Genomic DNA, 17300 nt, shown 5'->3' with positions numbered 1-17300 from the left:
CCGACTCATTTAAACTCGGCTCATGCGGGTTGAACCCGTGGTGGACCGGATTGGCCCACCAATCCACCTACCTAATTTTATTTTATTAGAACTTAATTTTAATTTTATAAAAAAATATTTATTATTTTATTTTTGCTTGAAAAAATTATTTAAGTTCCTTAATTTCAAAATTAATTAAACACCTATGTTGAGAGTGAAATTTGGGAGTGGAATTTGTTTAGATTTAAATTATAGAAAGTTTGTAATTTTTTTTATTTAAAAAAGTTGTAGTTAAGTGAGTCAGTCAGCCAACCCGTTTACCCACCAATCCGTGGTGAGTCGGACCGGGTTCAAATTTTTCTAACTCACTAATAAATGAGTCGGGTTGGGTTGACTCACTAAGTGACCAACCCATGGTAAGCCGGGCTGGGTTGGACCGGGTTGGACCGGGTTGGACCGGGTGACCCATTTTATTTCTAATTAAAATTATTTATATAATACTTGAAGTTAGAGATTCCTTTATAGTAAAACCATAAACTTCGTTGAGATGGTTAATAGATTCAAGCCTTTAATTCCTTTTAATTTATTACTCTCCCTACTACCGATAGAATGATTAGTATGGATGGAATTGAGTAAACAAAACTTGTGAAGGCTTACACATTTAAGTCAAAAAATAGTTAGAGAACAAGGCAACTCAGTATGTAAAGTTAGACAATAAGAAAAGAAATGAACATTTTTTAACTAGGAGATTGAGTGTAACTATAGAAGTAAACATGTTTTGTTTAATTCTGTTACTTGGTATATTTTATATGATGCGTATGGATTGAAACAACTCAAATACTTTTATATTAATATATCTTTCTTATGATAAAAAAAAAAATCTCATTATGTGAATATAGGATTTGACCACAGTGGATTATTCCTTTATATATATAGATTTATTTCTTTGTTTTACGTTTGATTAATGCCTTTATTTTTATTTTTTTATTTTTTTATTTTAAAATATGGGACCTAACTATGCAGGATCGACCTAATGGTGAAAGAAATCTAAAGGAATTTTTTTTTTCATTATTTTATTGTTGACTAAAGGTTAAGCATGTAATCTTGGACATCCCTAGCTATGCCTATTTAAACAAGGGTGCCTTAACCATTAAATTGTTTTATGAAATTCAAATTCTGAGGCGGACATCAAGCCTCCTTTTTTGTTTTACCTTTTAACTCGTTTACAGCACATCTTTTTAATACAGTTTCTTACAATTTTTAACAATGAAACAAGGGCAAAAGCTGTTTGTTAAAAAAGGTTTTAACTTTACTCGAATAAGTATACGAGACATTAACATTTATTAATGGCATGTAAAGAAGTGTTTTCTTTATTATGAGATTCCCTTAAGCTTATAAAGAAAAGCACAAAAATAACTTTGAAAATGACTCTATTCTCTTTGTTTTTCATAATTGCAATTTTAGAAAAAAAAAATGTAAAATTAAATTAGTGAAATATTTTTATTCTTTTATTTTAAAACTTGTTTTTCTTTTAAATTAGAAACAAAGAAGACGAAAATGTATGAAGATAAAAAAGGTATGTTTCAGACCATCAAAAAAGACGTACAGGTTATAAAGAAGATTTAAAAAAATAAAATAAAAATATACATTTTTATATTAGTTTATCTCTGTCTTTTATGTTACTGTTTTAAGTGAGCTTTAATTTATCTCCTTAATCTCATGTGTTCTTTCTCTAGAAGTTTTTCTAAGTTTCATCTATTTTTTTAAGTAAATGTTTTTAATATGCATACACCTCTGTAACACAATTATAAACGGTAACATTACGTGCATATTAAATTAATTAAAAGAAAAAAAAATACAAACATCATACAAGTAATTAAGAATAAGGTTAATTGAAGTATATAATGTGCTACAAATATGGGTAGTCCTAGTTCATTAAATACGCAAAAACTTTAAACAACACGGAGCACAGGATAACTATTATTCATTCTATTTTGATCAAGATGTCTTGTATTTGTAATTATACTTCAAAGTATATGTTAACTAATTTCAGGATTGGTTCATCATGAGTTTGACCTAAAAATAATCAAGTTAATCTGGTTTACCTTTTACGAGTCAAATATTTTATAATTCGGTTCAATCCACTAAATTCACTTAAAAAATGTTTTATTTTTTCAATTATACAATGCATGTGTTTAGACCCGCACGGCAGCAAACGGTCGGGTTAATTGGTCAGATTCTTATAAATTATTCGATCACGACAACAATTGGATAGAGTTAAAACCCAATCAATACGGTAACAGTTATTGATGACTGCTTAAGACAGATATTAATGACTATAAAGAGGTAAATTAATTGGTCAGATTCTTATGGGTTTAATTTCGAGGTAAACTCACTTTTTGCTCACTATTGAATTACTAAAGGCCTACAGAGAAAATTCCCTACACCGATCGGTTACCAGAGCAAGGAGTGGAGAGACGTTCAGCACCTAAGACTTTCAGACAAGTAATTATCCTCGTCCCATTTCAGTAGGAACATTTTGGCGCCCACCGTGGGGCCAAGGATATTTGAAGACACCCTAGCAAGACCATAAGAATGGCAGCAAAAGACCTATTGGTACTAATGCAGGAGATGCAAAGGAGGATGGAAGCCATGCAGGCGGAGATGGTGACGTTGAGGGCCGAGCGTGACACAACACTGAGGGACCGATGCGGGGCAAAGGGACCACGACGCGAGGTAGAGGGCCCCGTCGAATCAGTAGTCGACAGCACCCACTCGGACTCTCATAGTGGAATTTCCTGAAACTGATCATGAGAGTTCTGATCAGGAGGAGAACAGTTCTAGGAGCCCCCATGTATGCCTGGTCAACGCCGTTTGGGCAAGGGCGCTTCACCCTTTTACAACTACAATCATGGAGGAGCAAATGTTGGATAGAATGCTCCTAGCTCTTGAAAAGTATGATGGATCGGTCGATCCGAAGGAGCATTTGAGGTCTTTTACCGATGCAATGGCGATATACTCGCCTAACGAGCTAGTGTGGTGCAAGGTTTTTTCTCTGTCCATCAAAGGAGAAGCTTTATCATGGTTCCATTCTCTACGTCCCAGAACTATAGACAGTTTTGGTACACTACGAAATCTGTTTGAGCAACCGTTTGCTTCTAATCGGGCGAAAAACATGACTTATGAGGAACTAACTAAAATCAAGCAGAGAAAAGATGAAGGCCCGAGAGACTTTATGGACCGATATAATCGAACTGCTCGGCAGGTGAAAGACGTTGGCAAAAAGTTCATCATGAGCACTTTGGCTAGAGCTTTAAGACCTTGTTCCTTTACGGACAGCCTGTTCGCACAACCACCCTTAACCTTGGGAGAAATGTAGGAGAGGGCCGTCGAGTTCATCCGGATTGAGGAGATGCGTGCAGTCCAGAAAATGCAGCATGAGGGAAAGGCCTCATCCTTAAGTCAAGAGCGAAAGGAGGACAAAAGGGTGTTCGTGTCGAATGAACGGTGTGAGGGTGATTGATGGTCAGTTCAAGGCGGGGTTAGAACACCCGACGGGCAAAGCCATACCAAACACTTGAAAGCCATCGAACCTTAAGTTTTATTTTAGATAAGTATATAATGTAACGTGCGATTAAGCTATCAATAATATATATATATATGCTTTTGAAAAAAAAATCTATTATTTTCATATAATTAATAATGTTAATTGTATTATCATTTTCCAATCGTATAAGATATATAATTTTGCAAATTGACTTTATCCATCAAGATCCAACAAATTATATGTTTTAAACATTTTTCAAGATTTAAGCATTTTTCAAGTGTCTAAAATATTTGTTCCATGGGAAATCTATATAAATGATTTGAATATATAGGATGATTTTCTACTAATAAATCTCTCAAATTTGTATCTATATTTTCATGAGAATTGAATAGAAAAATAATAGAAATAACTAACCATTCTCTTTCTCCTATATAAAATTGATTTATTGAAAAAAATTGTTAGCTCATTAAATATTATTTAGTATCAATAAAAATTAAAAATCACTCATAATATTGTAATTAATTTTATTCTAAATATAATTTCACAATTAATCCAAGAGATTATTTTAAAATAATTATTTTATAGGTCATAGTTTGGTAACATATATACGTGTAATCGTGTCCAACAATACACAGCAACGTGCACTCATATTGTCCACAAGTTCAAATTAATTATTTACAGCATTTCTGTACTTGGTTCCAAATTATGGACAGCATTAGTAGAAGAAATCAGTTAAATAAAATAAGATATAAAAGGAAAGGGAAGATGACATTGAGTGAATTGATACTAAGGTACAATAAGATATAAAAGGAAATGTAGAAAAAGAAGGGGACCACTCTCTATAATTGCTACAAGTTTTCAGTCATTTTCTTCAAGGATCTCGGGAAGTTGAATTGCCCCACGAACACTTAGAAATCTAAGGTTAAACCATCTCAAAAGATATAAACCTAACTCACAGCAACAAACGGAATTTCCTGCCACTGTGTCCCCTTATAAACTCAGCTGCCATATGTCATCAGTTAAATACCCACATGGTGCGCATACACATAGACATGCACGTTTATAATCATGACATGTATCTGCAACAATACATATGCAATTTAGCTTGCTAGTTACATTATATATATTTGGTACTGATCAACTGAGAGCAACGTGTCTGTGTTTGACACGACTAAACTACACAGATGGGTGACAACATCAACATTGGCAAAGTCTTAGACAGAGAAGGCTTTAAGTACAACTTCACATGTTCAACTTCAACTGCAACTGCAAGTGACACCTCTGCACAAGATGGGGTCATCAAGGAGCAGGATCGGTTGCTTCCAATAGCTAATGTGGGAAGAATCATGAAGCAAACTCTTCCCCCCAATGCCAAGATCTCAAAAGAAGCAAAAGAAACCATGCAGGAATGTGTGTCTGAGTTCATCAGCTTTGTCACTGGTGAAGCTTCTGACAAGTGTCACAAGGAGAAGCGCAAAACCGTCAATGGTGACGATATTTGCTGGGCCTTGGCTACCCTAGGGTTTGATGACTACGCTGAGCCTCTTAGAAGGTACTTGCATAAGTATAGGGAGTTGGAGGGGGAGAGAGCAACCCAAAATAAGAGTAACACTTACGAAAACAACATTGCAAACATATAATTAACTCCACAAGGTGAATGCTTGTTCCTCCAATTCCCATCTCAACGTGATTCATGTAGGTCAAATTGCTACCTGTTCTTCATCTGATCTACTTTTCTCCTCACATTTCAGATATTCAAGGTGCTTCTATCCTTATTTGGTATATATGTATGACGTGAGTCCTATATGCGTAGACGTGTTTAGACCTTATCTTTTTTCTCTTCAGGGTTCAAATTTCTGGGTTTGACACTAATCTTTGTATTTGTATGTCCAGTAATAAGCTTTAATCATTTCCAGAATTCACTAGCAATACGCATGCGTCATATTTACTTGTAAATGCGAATTTCAAGTTCTTAATCTGGACATTGCTGGCTATAACTTTTTTATCCTTGGTTCTTCACATCATCTTTACTTGCAAATTGGGAATTCGAATATCTTTATTTGAACAATTGATAAGGCTGCTTCCAAGAGTTTTCACTCTCCATTAATTTCAGCGATGAAATTAGCATATAAAATGCTCTGCAGTGGTTAAGTTAATCTCTGTAAGAGAATGGAAAAGAAAAGTTTGCAAGCACTCACTTCCCACAGTTTTATAGTGAATTGGAGGCTAGAGAGCATCAGAGAGCCAAAAGGATATAACTAACCATAGTACATGCAGCTAACAGATAAATAATCTCATTAATCAGTATGCAATTGTCGGCTAATCCAGATTCAAGTAAGGATTTCTCCATTTTAGAAAATCACTTCCCTTTACCCTAAGAGATATGGTGGATGCATTCGACGAAAGTATTTCTTGTGCATATGAATATATCACATACGATTGCTATTGATGTTAAAGGTTTTCGTTTTGTGCAGTTTTTGCTTTTGAGCTTTAATTCTTCCTTTCTTGTTTTTGGATTTATAACCCTCAACGTTTAGAACCTAGTTTTCTCATGTTCCAATCATTTTGCTTTTCTCTAACTTGTTCCTGTTTTAAATGTTCAGCTCTTTTAGGGTCTTAAATCATTCCTATTTAGAAGCAACTTTTGACCATAGTAGACTTACTTGAACTTGTTTAAAGGGAAATAAATATTTCCTAATGGTTAGGAATTTAAATATAAATTTAGAGTTTTATATTAATTAGAAATATCGAAGTTTAAGTAATATAAAAGAAGGAAAAGAAATAAGACCCACACACAAGGTAGTGTTATAGTTTTTTATACATACAATTCAAATCCCAAAATTGATGAATTACCTAATGTATCTAGTACTAATGTATCTCCTAGTAAAATTCCAAAATTACACCTCAGTGATCATTCTTTTGGTGATTAGAATTTCTTCATACATGTTGAATTAATAATATATAGCAAAATTATTTTAAAAAACTCTATTAATTCAACTCTTTATTGCTTCAAATAGTGAAGAATTTTACCTTTTTTTTTAAATTTAAGATTTAATGTAAGATTGAGATTTGAATGTCGAGAAAAGTATTAGTGTTGAGTATTTTCTAGGAGATAAATGGGAGAAATTCACCACAAATGAGGTATGAGTTGTTCAAAAACTTTGATAACACCTTCTATACAAAGTCTCAGCATTGAACTTGTGGATTTTTTTTTATACAAAGTCTCAAGACTTAATGTTTGTGGATTTTTTTTCATTTCTACTCAATGTATGTTGAAGGAAGGAATCTGAAATGGAGAGAAAAAGTAACTTTTAAATTCTTTCATTTTAAAAACAATTGAAAGGTTCTTTTACAAAATATAAACTTTTATTATAATGCAATACAAATATGTTAATGCAAAAAAATGTCTTCAAGTAAAAACAAATATGTATACACATGCACATATGTGTGTGATGGTGTATGAAAACAAATATTTAGAATGACCAGACTTTGTATACAAAAGCGAAATTATATACAAACAATAATACTTTATGTGTAGCTAATGTAATAAGACCAACACTTTCCATTAATTGTGCATGTCCTATGAGTAAACTTTCCTAAACTACTCTAGCACCTTTCTTCTGAAACCTGAGACAATGCAAACATACATTGTTCAGGTATTACTAATTCCTTCTGTCTACTTTTACCATCGTGATTTTCTTTTCGTTTTTTTTTTCCTTCCTCGTCCTCCTCCTCTTCTTCTATTGTCACATTCTCCATCTTCTTTGACTTTGTCATTATCACATAGTCTCCTCTTGCATATTTTTAATTAACTTATAACAAACATTTCATTAAATATAACACTTATTTTATCTACAAATTTTAAAAGAAATTCAATTACAAACAAATTTTAAGAAAATTTAATTATCGACAAATTTAAAAAACGAAGTTTATTACTTATAAATTTAAAAAAATATATATAATTATTAACTAATTTTACCATGGTCAAAACCTAGAGTAAAAACTATAACTTCTATTTTAGCAATGAAAATTAATAAAAATTCTACATTACCAATAAATATTTTTTTAATAATAAAAGAAATTTAATTTATCAACAAATTCGGATGAAATATTTGCCTATAGTTAAAATTTATTAGTAATTTTTTTTGTAACAATTTTTTTCATTAATAAAATTTCATAATAGTAATTTAATAATATCCAGAGTGTGTTTTCGTACCTTTTGTCTGCCCCCATTTCATAGTTATGAAGTCATCCATTACGTTACATTATGCTCCCAGAAATCTAGTCATTCACTGCACTGAGCAATTTTCAAGGGTAAATTTTAACCCTCCTAACAAATCTTGTATCCCTTTTGGAACAATATGGATTGATTACATGTTCTACGACATAGACAGCAGTCCCAATAAGTAATAAGATTTAGGGATTTCGTTAGTTAACCATGCCCAATCTAAGTGGGATAAATATGCAGTAGGTGATAATTTTGTTCCAAGTGCAATTGAGGACCAACTGTAATTAATAACAAGTATTATTCGTTTCTTAAAAAAAGCTATTACAACTATGGAAGCCAACCATTGCTTTTATGAACGAATACCACATCAAGTATATGGAAGCTAGTCAAAGGTGCTCTCGATGGACGAGATTCACCTTGAAATCTCCATAAAAACAAAGCGTCACTTCTTTTAATATTATTTTTAAATTATGGATTAATTAAGACATAAAATGAATTCAATAGTTTAAAGTTTATTTACACTTTGAATTTCTCACATTGTCATTTATGCACATATATTCAAATTTATAATAATGACTTTCAAATTTTATTTATTAAGACAGTTTCTTTTAGTTTAGGTTAATAATATACTAACCATGCATGAAAATTGAATTACATAAAAATTATAATTAAGAAATTAAAGTTATCCAAAAAATAGTATAGCGAATAATGACAATTTACTTAACCTGGCTATGCTAAGCAAATTTTTTTTTATTGTATTTAATTATAAGTTTACATATTATAATAAATTTATTGAGTTTGTATTAATTGTATTAACAATTATTCATCAATAAATATTTGATTAACATTGTAAAGGTAACTTATAAGTTTAGCCATCAAGCTTAAATGATTTTTTCTATTGTTCTTGACTGATTATAAAATTGATCTAGTTGAGAAGTTTGGAGATATCAATCTAAGTTATAGGACATTCAAGTATTTTTTTTTTTCTCTTTTATTTTTCTCATTGTTACTCTTGTTTAAAAGTTTGTTCTGATATAAATATTTTTTTATTGTCAGATTCATTCTATTTATTAGTAGAGATGCTTCTTTAATACTATTAAAATTTAAATATCTTAATGGTCATAATTTGTTCATTAAATGCACCTTATTACCACATGAATTGAATAACATTATTGAGTGGAGATGAATCTGGTGGAGATCAATGGAATGGTAGCCATAGCACCACAAATACATACAAACATTTTTCTTACTTAGATATGTAATTAATTAAAATGGAAAACAAGAGCAAAGACTTTTGTTTGTTTCTATTCCTTGACTTTTGTCGGAATCTTCATGAGTTACTCATGTTGTCCAGTATCCAATATATTTGGCTCAGCAGCAGGATCTGTTCACAGAAAACGCAGTTGAAATTCAAAAACCCGAGCAAAATCAGGGACCACATTTTCTGTCTCTACCTTCCATACCACACATGTTCTGTCGTATTGGATTTGAACTCCTCCGTTTGCTGGGTCTCGATGAACTTGACGTTTAATTTATTGGGTAGAATTTGGATCATTATCTTCTAACAAGTGAAGATCAGTTTGTGTGTCTATATTCATTTTCTTCGTAAAAAGAGAAACCAAACAAGAAATTTTGTCTTATATTGCTTCTTATAGTTGGCATGCGTTAAAAATGTACGAGAGGGAATAAAACAAGTTAAAAACAAAAAGACCAAAGCATATTATATAGCTCATATATAATTTAATTAACCACCGTTGTGGGAAGAAGTTCTCAGATAAGTTGAAGTATATATAAAACAAGTTAAACATTTTTTATAATAAACATAACGTCATCTGTTGTTGCAATTCATTCATCTAAAACCGCATCAAAATATCAGTAATTGAAAAAAACAAAAAAGGAAGCTACAAGATAGTGAGAATGATTTAATGGATGCTAATATTGTTTATTTTTTATATTTTATTTATTTAAGTTAATATTATTTTTATCAACACATATTACTTGTTAATTTTGTTAGTGGAAAAATTGAATCCACAACCTTTTTCTATTTTCCCTTTTATATTCTTTAAAAACAATTTTATATTTTCTAAATATTAATGAAGAGAGTTAAATATAACTTCTCCCACTCTTTCTTCCAACTTTTATTATTAGGTCAACTTATAACTTAAATTAACATTAACTTTACATATACTAACTATAAATTTTTATAAAATAAATAGGTTATCATTATTAGTTCAGTGAATATTAACCTCATTTATTTTTAAGATTTATATTTATTTAAGTTAACGGCTTAACGAAGACTAAGTTACATATTCTAAATTTGTGTATTTTTCTATTAAATATGTCATAATTACTTTTAATCTAATAATATAAATTTAAAGAAGACAAATCTATTCACTCATGTTTTCTCATTTTTTATAAAAATATCATCATAATGATCTTCTTTATTCACATTTATAAATTTTTTCACGCACTATCTTTCATTCACACCTAACTTGTTCACACACGCTCAACTCCTCTACACAAACTCATCTTTCTCATCCTCACACATTCATCTGCATTTTCTTTCCTCATCTCCTTCATGCATATTTTTCTTCTCTTCTCTTTCATCCACATTCTTCTACATATATTTCCTCTTTTTAAACACATTTCTTCTATCACATTCACCTCTTTCATCCATTATATTTTTTTATCTATTTTTTTGTTTAAATTTGTTGAATATGGAAGTGCTCAAGATTATTTTTAATTCGTTCCCAATGCAAAACTGCTTTAATAAAAAATAAATTTAAAAATTATTGATAAGTTAGGGTTAGTTTAGTTGATCCTACATTAGTGGAAAATATACTTTTTATAGCGATTTTTTATACCTGTTAAAATTTATCAGGTATGTAAAGTGGCATGGTGACAGTTTTGTAAATATAAGAAACTTTTCTAATCAGTTATAATAAACACAAGTATGGAAAGAGGTACGGAGACAATATTGTAATAAAATATAAATATTTTTATAACAGTTGCAATCATAATAGGTATAAAATATTTTTTTATACCTATTAACTCTAAAATAGGTATAAATTATTAATCTATACCGGTTAAATATTATACCAGGTATGAATTTTTTTACATATTTCCCACTGCCCTTTTCTCTGCAATTTCTTTTTCTTTCTGGTTCTACGTTCCCTCCACCGGTCTCCTCCATTTTCCCTCGTTCGTTCTCCTCCTTTCTCCTCCATTCTTCCTCCTTCGTTCTTCTCCTTTCTCCTCCATTCTTCCTCATTCGTTCTCCTCCTTTCTCCTCCATTCTTCCTCCTTTGTTTTCCTCCTTTCTTCTCCATTCTTCCTCCTTCATTCTCCTCCTTTCTTCTCCATTCTCCTTCATTACGGTTGCCATTGTTCTCGTTCGGTCGTCGAGGTGGTCGGGTGAAGCTCAGAGTTTGAAGTTGTTCGGCGTTTGAATTTGTTCGGCGTTTGAAGTTGTTCGGCATTTGAATTTGTTCAGCATTTGAAGTTGTTCGTCGTGGTTGAAGTTCTCGGCTATGGTGGGTGAAACCCTTGTCGTGGTGTGATGTCGTCTCGTGGTCTGCCGTGGGTGAGTACATTTTTATAAATTAGGGTTTATTCTCTGACCGATTTGCAGAAGCCAAGACTGTCGATGTATCTCATTTTCTTGATATGTTGAGGAGTGTTTCATTAGATGATAGTGAAAGATCTAATACGTCACACACTGATTGGAAAGTATGTTGTTGACTCTTAGTAGTTTCATTTGTTTTGTTGGAATTTTTCCTATTTATCCCATCTTCCATTCATTCATATCCTGATTTTTTCTTTTGCATGTTTAATTGATGACTTTCTTTCACAAAAATCAAGAATTCACATTAGATGATTGGCCTAGTTGATTCTCTTTTTTGTCCAACAATATTTCATTGTATAATTGAAGATACTTGATTGTGCATTCAAGTTCTCGAGTGATAATATTACTTATTTCAACAGTTAAAACAAGATGGTGAAGAGTTTCGGGTTATGTATCATGAAGGACCAGAAGGGACCCCTTTTCATACAATGGTTGTGGAATGCTTTGTAGATGGACCTGTTGATGTTTGTAAGTCACACTAGAGCAACCCTTTTAGTGACAAAAGCTATATTATTGATTTCGACATGCAAAATTTGATGTGTTACTTTCTTTGTTATAGGTTTATGTATCTCATGGGAGACATGCCTTTACAAAAAATGGTGAGAATTATATTTAGTACAATATGTGTCTTGAATTTTCTATACTAGTCTGAACACGAAACTCACCAATATCATCACATTTACGGTTGTTTAATATCTGTATAAAGTTCAAAGTTATACCACTTGATAAAAACTACATTTTGGTGTGGTTTAGGATTCTGAGAAAGTTATAGTTGCAAGAAATGTATTTTGCATGCAGTTGGCTTCATACTTTTTTAATAAGGTTGTTATGAATGTCGATGTATTCTTTGGGAGTGGATTTGAATCTGAGTAATATATCGTTACAACAATGTATCTGGTAATTGTACCTGACACACTTTTCACAATTTCCATTTAGGTGGCCTTAGTCTACTATTCCCACTTTCAAAATCTTATCAACTGAATTGCAGAAGGCTGGGATTGGGGAGCAGTTATCACTCGTGAGGTTTGTCCTGCCATCATCAAATAAAAAACAATAAAACTCTAATTCCCCTTACCATGCCAAAAGTTTTTGTTTTTAAGTGCTGATTTTGCTTTGAATTTTGGAAGAAAGGATGAAGGTTTCATGGCCTTTGTTTACGAGGGAAGCTATAGTGCACTATTATCTGTTTGAGTACTTTCAAGATGACTTAATTGTTGTTCTTACAAACTCGGTAATCATCTGAATCCATGTTTGTTTTATCTTTTGGGGAAAGCTAATTTTACACTAGTTCAAAAATTGAAGAAATCTTTTCTTGATTTGCTTGTAGGTTTCTAAGTCGAAGAATGCCACGGAGACCCTTTATGGCTTAAACAATGAAGTAATTCCTGAAGCAAAAGATGTTGTGAGAATTGATTTGGTGGGAGGCTTTGTTTTGCAAAAGGTGACATCAGAAAGAAGTTATTTTCGGTGATTTTTAGGTGTATTAAAACATAAAACATAAAATTTAATTGAATGGAGTGACTGAATGAAATAGGAAAACAATCAGCAAACAGAGATCATAATGTCCCATATAAGCTTTGCTTGTTTAAAAAGAGTTGCAAACAAATGGTTGTAGAATATTATAATTAGAATATATGAACTATGAAACCAGTTCTCCTGTTGATAATAGTGAAAGTATGCATGTTTTTTCTGTTCACTATTTGAAATACTATGTTTAAACAATAACCACTACTGAAGTATTTTTATATTTGTTTTACCAAACTATAATTAGAATCATGACCTTCAGTATGAAGGTATTGCAGTTCTGTTAATTGTGTCAATACTAATGACGTTCTGTAGTCCTCTGAAGCTAACTGAAGTCACTGCTTTTTTAATATATTATAGGGTTTGTTGATTTTTCAGATTAATATTAGAAAGTATTAGTTACCTTACCTGACAATTCTGTATTGATGGCTTTTGGTTTTGTTCTTCTGTCAATCAAATTGATTTTTCTTTGATATTTATTGTGTTCACTTTTTTATACAGTCTTGGCATTGCTTATGTTTTTATGAATGATTATGTGACTTGTTTGGTTGTTCTGTTTAAAGTTATCTTACCGGCTTCCATTGATTATTAAGTTTCCAATATTCTATTATAATTTACGAGTACATTTGTGACTAGCTTCTAAAAGAAATATGAAAGTAAGCTCTGTCTTCATGGATGAATTGTATGGAGTGACATTTTCTCATGTGATTACAAATGAAAAAGGTACCACAAAGCAAATGAGTCTGATTCAAAACTTCAAATTTTGTAAGCTCTTTATCCTTGAATAAACTTGAGAAATATTTAGAACTTATATATTTATAATCCATGTTATGAATCATAAATAATTGAAAACAAATATATTTTAATATAGATTTTTTTTTACAATATTTTGACATAATATATGTATATTTTTTTATTAATTTATTATTTATTTGTTATTTCATATGCTGACATATTTTAAACTAATGAAAAGACTATATATAATATATAAAAATGTTGTAAAAAAAACTATGTTAATATGTAATTACTCTTAAGAAATTAGCTATTCATAATCTATTATTAAAAAATTGAATTATACACTTTGGAAAGTGCGTGGCTTACCTATCTATAAATTATTTTGCATAATCTTCTTGGGGAGAAATTTTACTTAACCTGCTAGGCAATGATTTGACATTTTTCTTCTACCATTTTTACGTAGATAAGATCTTAACACAATTCTGGCTAGTTCTTTTCCCATGTTCGATTTGGTGGGAGAGATTTCTTGGGAACAATTTCCTTGGTTGTTGATGCCGACATCACAACAGACCTTCTCGGAAGCCATTGACTAGGATGTTCGAGGATGGTGGATGTTGAAGAAGAAGAAGAAAGATACATCTCCAATGGAGTAACATGTCATAAAGGATGTTCGGGAGCAGTGAACTGGATTTCTTTTAACATTTTGTAAATGATTAAATGTATTCAATTTTACATTTTGAGTTTAGGAACCATTTTAAGTGTAACTATGTTAAGAAACATATTTAGGAACTTTGTTAGGTAAAAATATTACATTGAGGAACTATTTTGATGTATATTCATAATAGAAACAATATTGATTATTCTGGAAATAAATTTTATGCAGGTTTGGATATCGATAGTAGCACATACAGATTATATATTAAAAAAAAACAACATTGTTTATACCGGTTCAACACCAACAGGTATAAAAGTGAATGTGATTTTTTATACCTGTTCTATGAATATAAGGTATTAAAAAAGTCAAACTTTTATATCTATTCAGAGTAGACAGGTATGGAAAGGCGAAAACTTTCTATACCCCCGTATCTATATCTGCTCGAAAACTGATTTAAAAAGCCTTTTTAACATGTATGAAAAACCTTTTTTGACATAGTGCTATGTCATTGACAAATTATAACATCATGATTTCAAAGTCACGTGTGTATGACGCAAATCCAACGATAATTATTTAATGTCGATTGTTTTTTTGTTACCATCAAATTTTGGTCATGTTAAATATGTGTTTCCTGTAGTAAGTAAAAATATTAGAATTATTCTTGTAGAAATTTATTAATGGTCAGAATATTTTACAAAAATACGATGACCAATTTTCTATCATGAATAAAAATTAAAAGTAAATTATATTATAATTATATAGCAATTATATTATAAAGGAATAAAATTATATGTAATGTTTTCTTGAAAATATGTATATTTGTTTTTTGTTGAAGAGAAAAATGCTAGTTTTAGACAAGAATTTGTGGAAAAAGAACATTTCAGTCAAGGTATATTATCGTAGGAGATTCTAATTCCTAGTGCTGAACGATAAAAAAGGGCATGTGTATATACTTGGTGAGATTAAAAGAGTATATATACTTTGTGAGATTAAAAGAGTATATCTTGGTGATATATGTGAGGAGATAGATATAGTAAAAGAGGATTTTAAACCGTTCTTTAGTGATATTTGAAAGAAAAAAAAAAGTCTTAACCTCAAATTGAAAAACATAGCATTCTTCGTTTATCAACCCATGACACCAATACGTTAATAGAAGTGTTTACAAAATCACATGTCTAGGAAAGATTGTAAGAGTAGTAAAAGTCGAATCTAAATGATTTTTTATTTTCGTTTATTAAATTCTTTTTGAAACTATGAAAAAGGAAATAATGGAAGATATAAAAGTATTCCAAAGATGTGGAAGTGGTGAAAGGGAAGCAATTCCTCTTTTATAACTAATCCATAAATGTGACAATGATCCCATACTAAATGAATATAGACTTGTATCTTTGGTGAGTTGCATATATAAAATCTTATAAAATGTATTATTAAATAGACTGAAGTAAGTTCTCACTAATTTAACAATCACAAGTAGATGATTAGTTGATGGTTAACGTAGGTAGCCAATAAATGTGAAAGGTTAGATGTACAAAAGTAGGATTACAATGAAAGTTAATGTTGTCAAAATGGATTGTAACCTGCGAGTCAACTCGACTCACCACAGGTTTGACCCAAGTTGGGTTTGAAAAAATTGTAATTTTTTTATGCGGGCTAGTTTTCAATCCGCACTAGTACAGTCAGGCGAAATGACAGCGGTTGTTATATGTTATAGGCACCGGTTCTCGAACCGAGGCATATACAAGGGAGGCAAAAAGTGGACTACTTTTGGCCTCGGGCTTGAACCGAGGCATAAAGGGAGAGGATTTGACGTCGGTTCAATCACAACCGAAGCAGAAAAGTTTTTGGTTTTTTTTCTTTTTTTTTTCGAAGGACTATATGCCTCGGGTTAGGGGAACCGAGGCTGTATTTCCCACTTTACTGCCTAGGTTCAAGCTACAACCGAGGCAGTAGAGGTCTTTTTTTTTTCTACGCAGTACTTTTTGCCTCTTGTGTGGTCATAACCAAGATCATAAGTTGCTTTTCTACCTCGGTTTTGGCACTAACTGAGGCATATATCCTTGTTTTTTTTTTAAAATGAGGTATGTTTCTCCAACATTCCCAACAACAGAAACAGACCTGCATATATATTTATAGCTAGAATAGTCGAGAATAATCCAGACACGTATATTTTGAATGAAAATTATAATAAAACATAAATACATTCAATTGAATCATAAATCAACTTCTTATAAGCATAAATCAATCCAATTATAATCATAAATCAAGTTTGAAGCATAAATCAATGTAATGTACAAAGTTAAACTAATAGTAATGTAGAAAAGCATCAAACAACTTAGAAACATAAACTTAGAACTTACTATATCCTAATATCTACTATATACTATTATATAAATGAATTACATATTTAGCCAGTGCTTTCCTCACAAGTTGAAGTGACTTCTCTAGGATTGGAGCAGTCCTATTGAATCTCTGCATAAAATACAATGATTTAACTTAGTGTATTTGAAATCTAAACTATAGGGAAAATAAAATTGAAACCTAAATAATACCGTTTCCCATCCACTGGTGTAATGTGCACGAATAATGGTCATCATCGAAAACATGACGTAGTAACCACATTCATATGACCCCGTTTGTATATTACACTATAATATATCATCATAATTATAAAATGTTAAGTAACATCAATTGAATGGAACCAAATGTAACAAAGTATGGACTAAAATACCAAACCTTAAGGGCAACCCATGCAAGCTTTTAAGCTGTAGCAGTAGATCTCCCAGATAACATCATATGTGTTGCAAGGGAACTATTAAAAATAATTCCTTTAGCATACATTTATATAAAAAAAAGTCGAAACATTGAGATTCTTACCAATCTACTACATGTCTAAGAGGGCTGGGAGGAGACTTCTGCAATGAACAAAACCAGACTGCAGTGTTCTCCGGTATGGAGATCACAAGTAGTTGCCAATGACACCTGAAATTGGTAATAACTTATGAATCAT

The 17300-nt window shown here is 31.2% G+C and overlaps 2 pseudogenes; both read left to right on the top strand.

Moving 5' to 3' along the window:
• The first annotated feature begins 4706 nt into the window (after positions 1–4706).
• LOC124820556 (nuclear transcription factor Y subunit B-5 pseudogene) lies at positions 4707–5780 on the top strand (annotated as a pseudogene).
• A 4927-nt stretch (positions 5781–10707) lies between these two features.
• LOC148194339 (uncharacterized) lies at positions 10708–12850 on the top strand (annotated as a pseudogene).
• Positions 12851–17300: the final 4450 nt, after the last annotated feature.

This window comes from Vigna umbellata, chromosome 8 (assembly GCF_029865625.1).
Source record: "Vigna umbellata cultivar VRB3 chromosome 8, Vumbellata_1.0, whole genome shotgun sequence".
In the NCBI taxonomy this organism is placed as follows: Eukaryota; Viridiplantae; Streptophyta; class Magnoliopsida; order Fabales; family Fabaceae; genus Vigna; species Vigna umbellata.
Note: the sequence above shows the minus strand (reverse complement) of the source record. Positions and strands in the feature narration are given on the sequence as shown.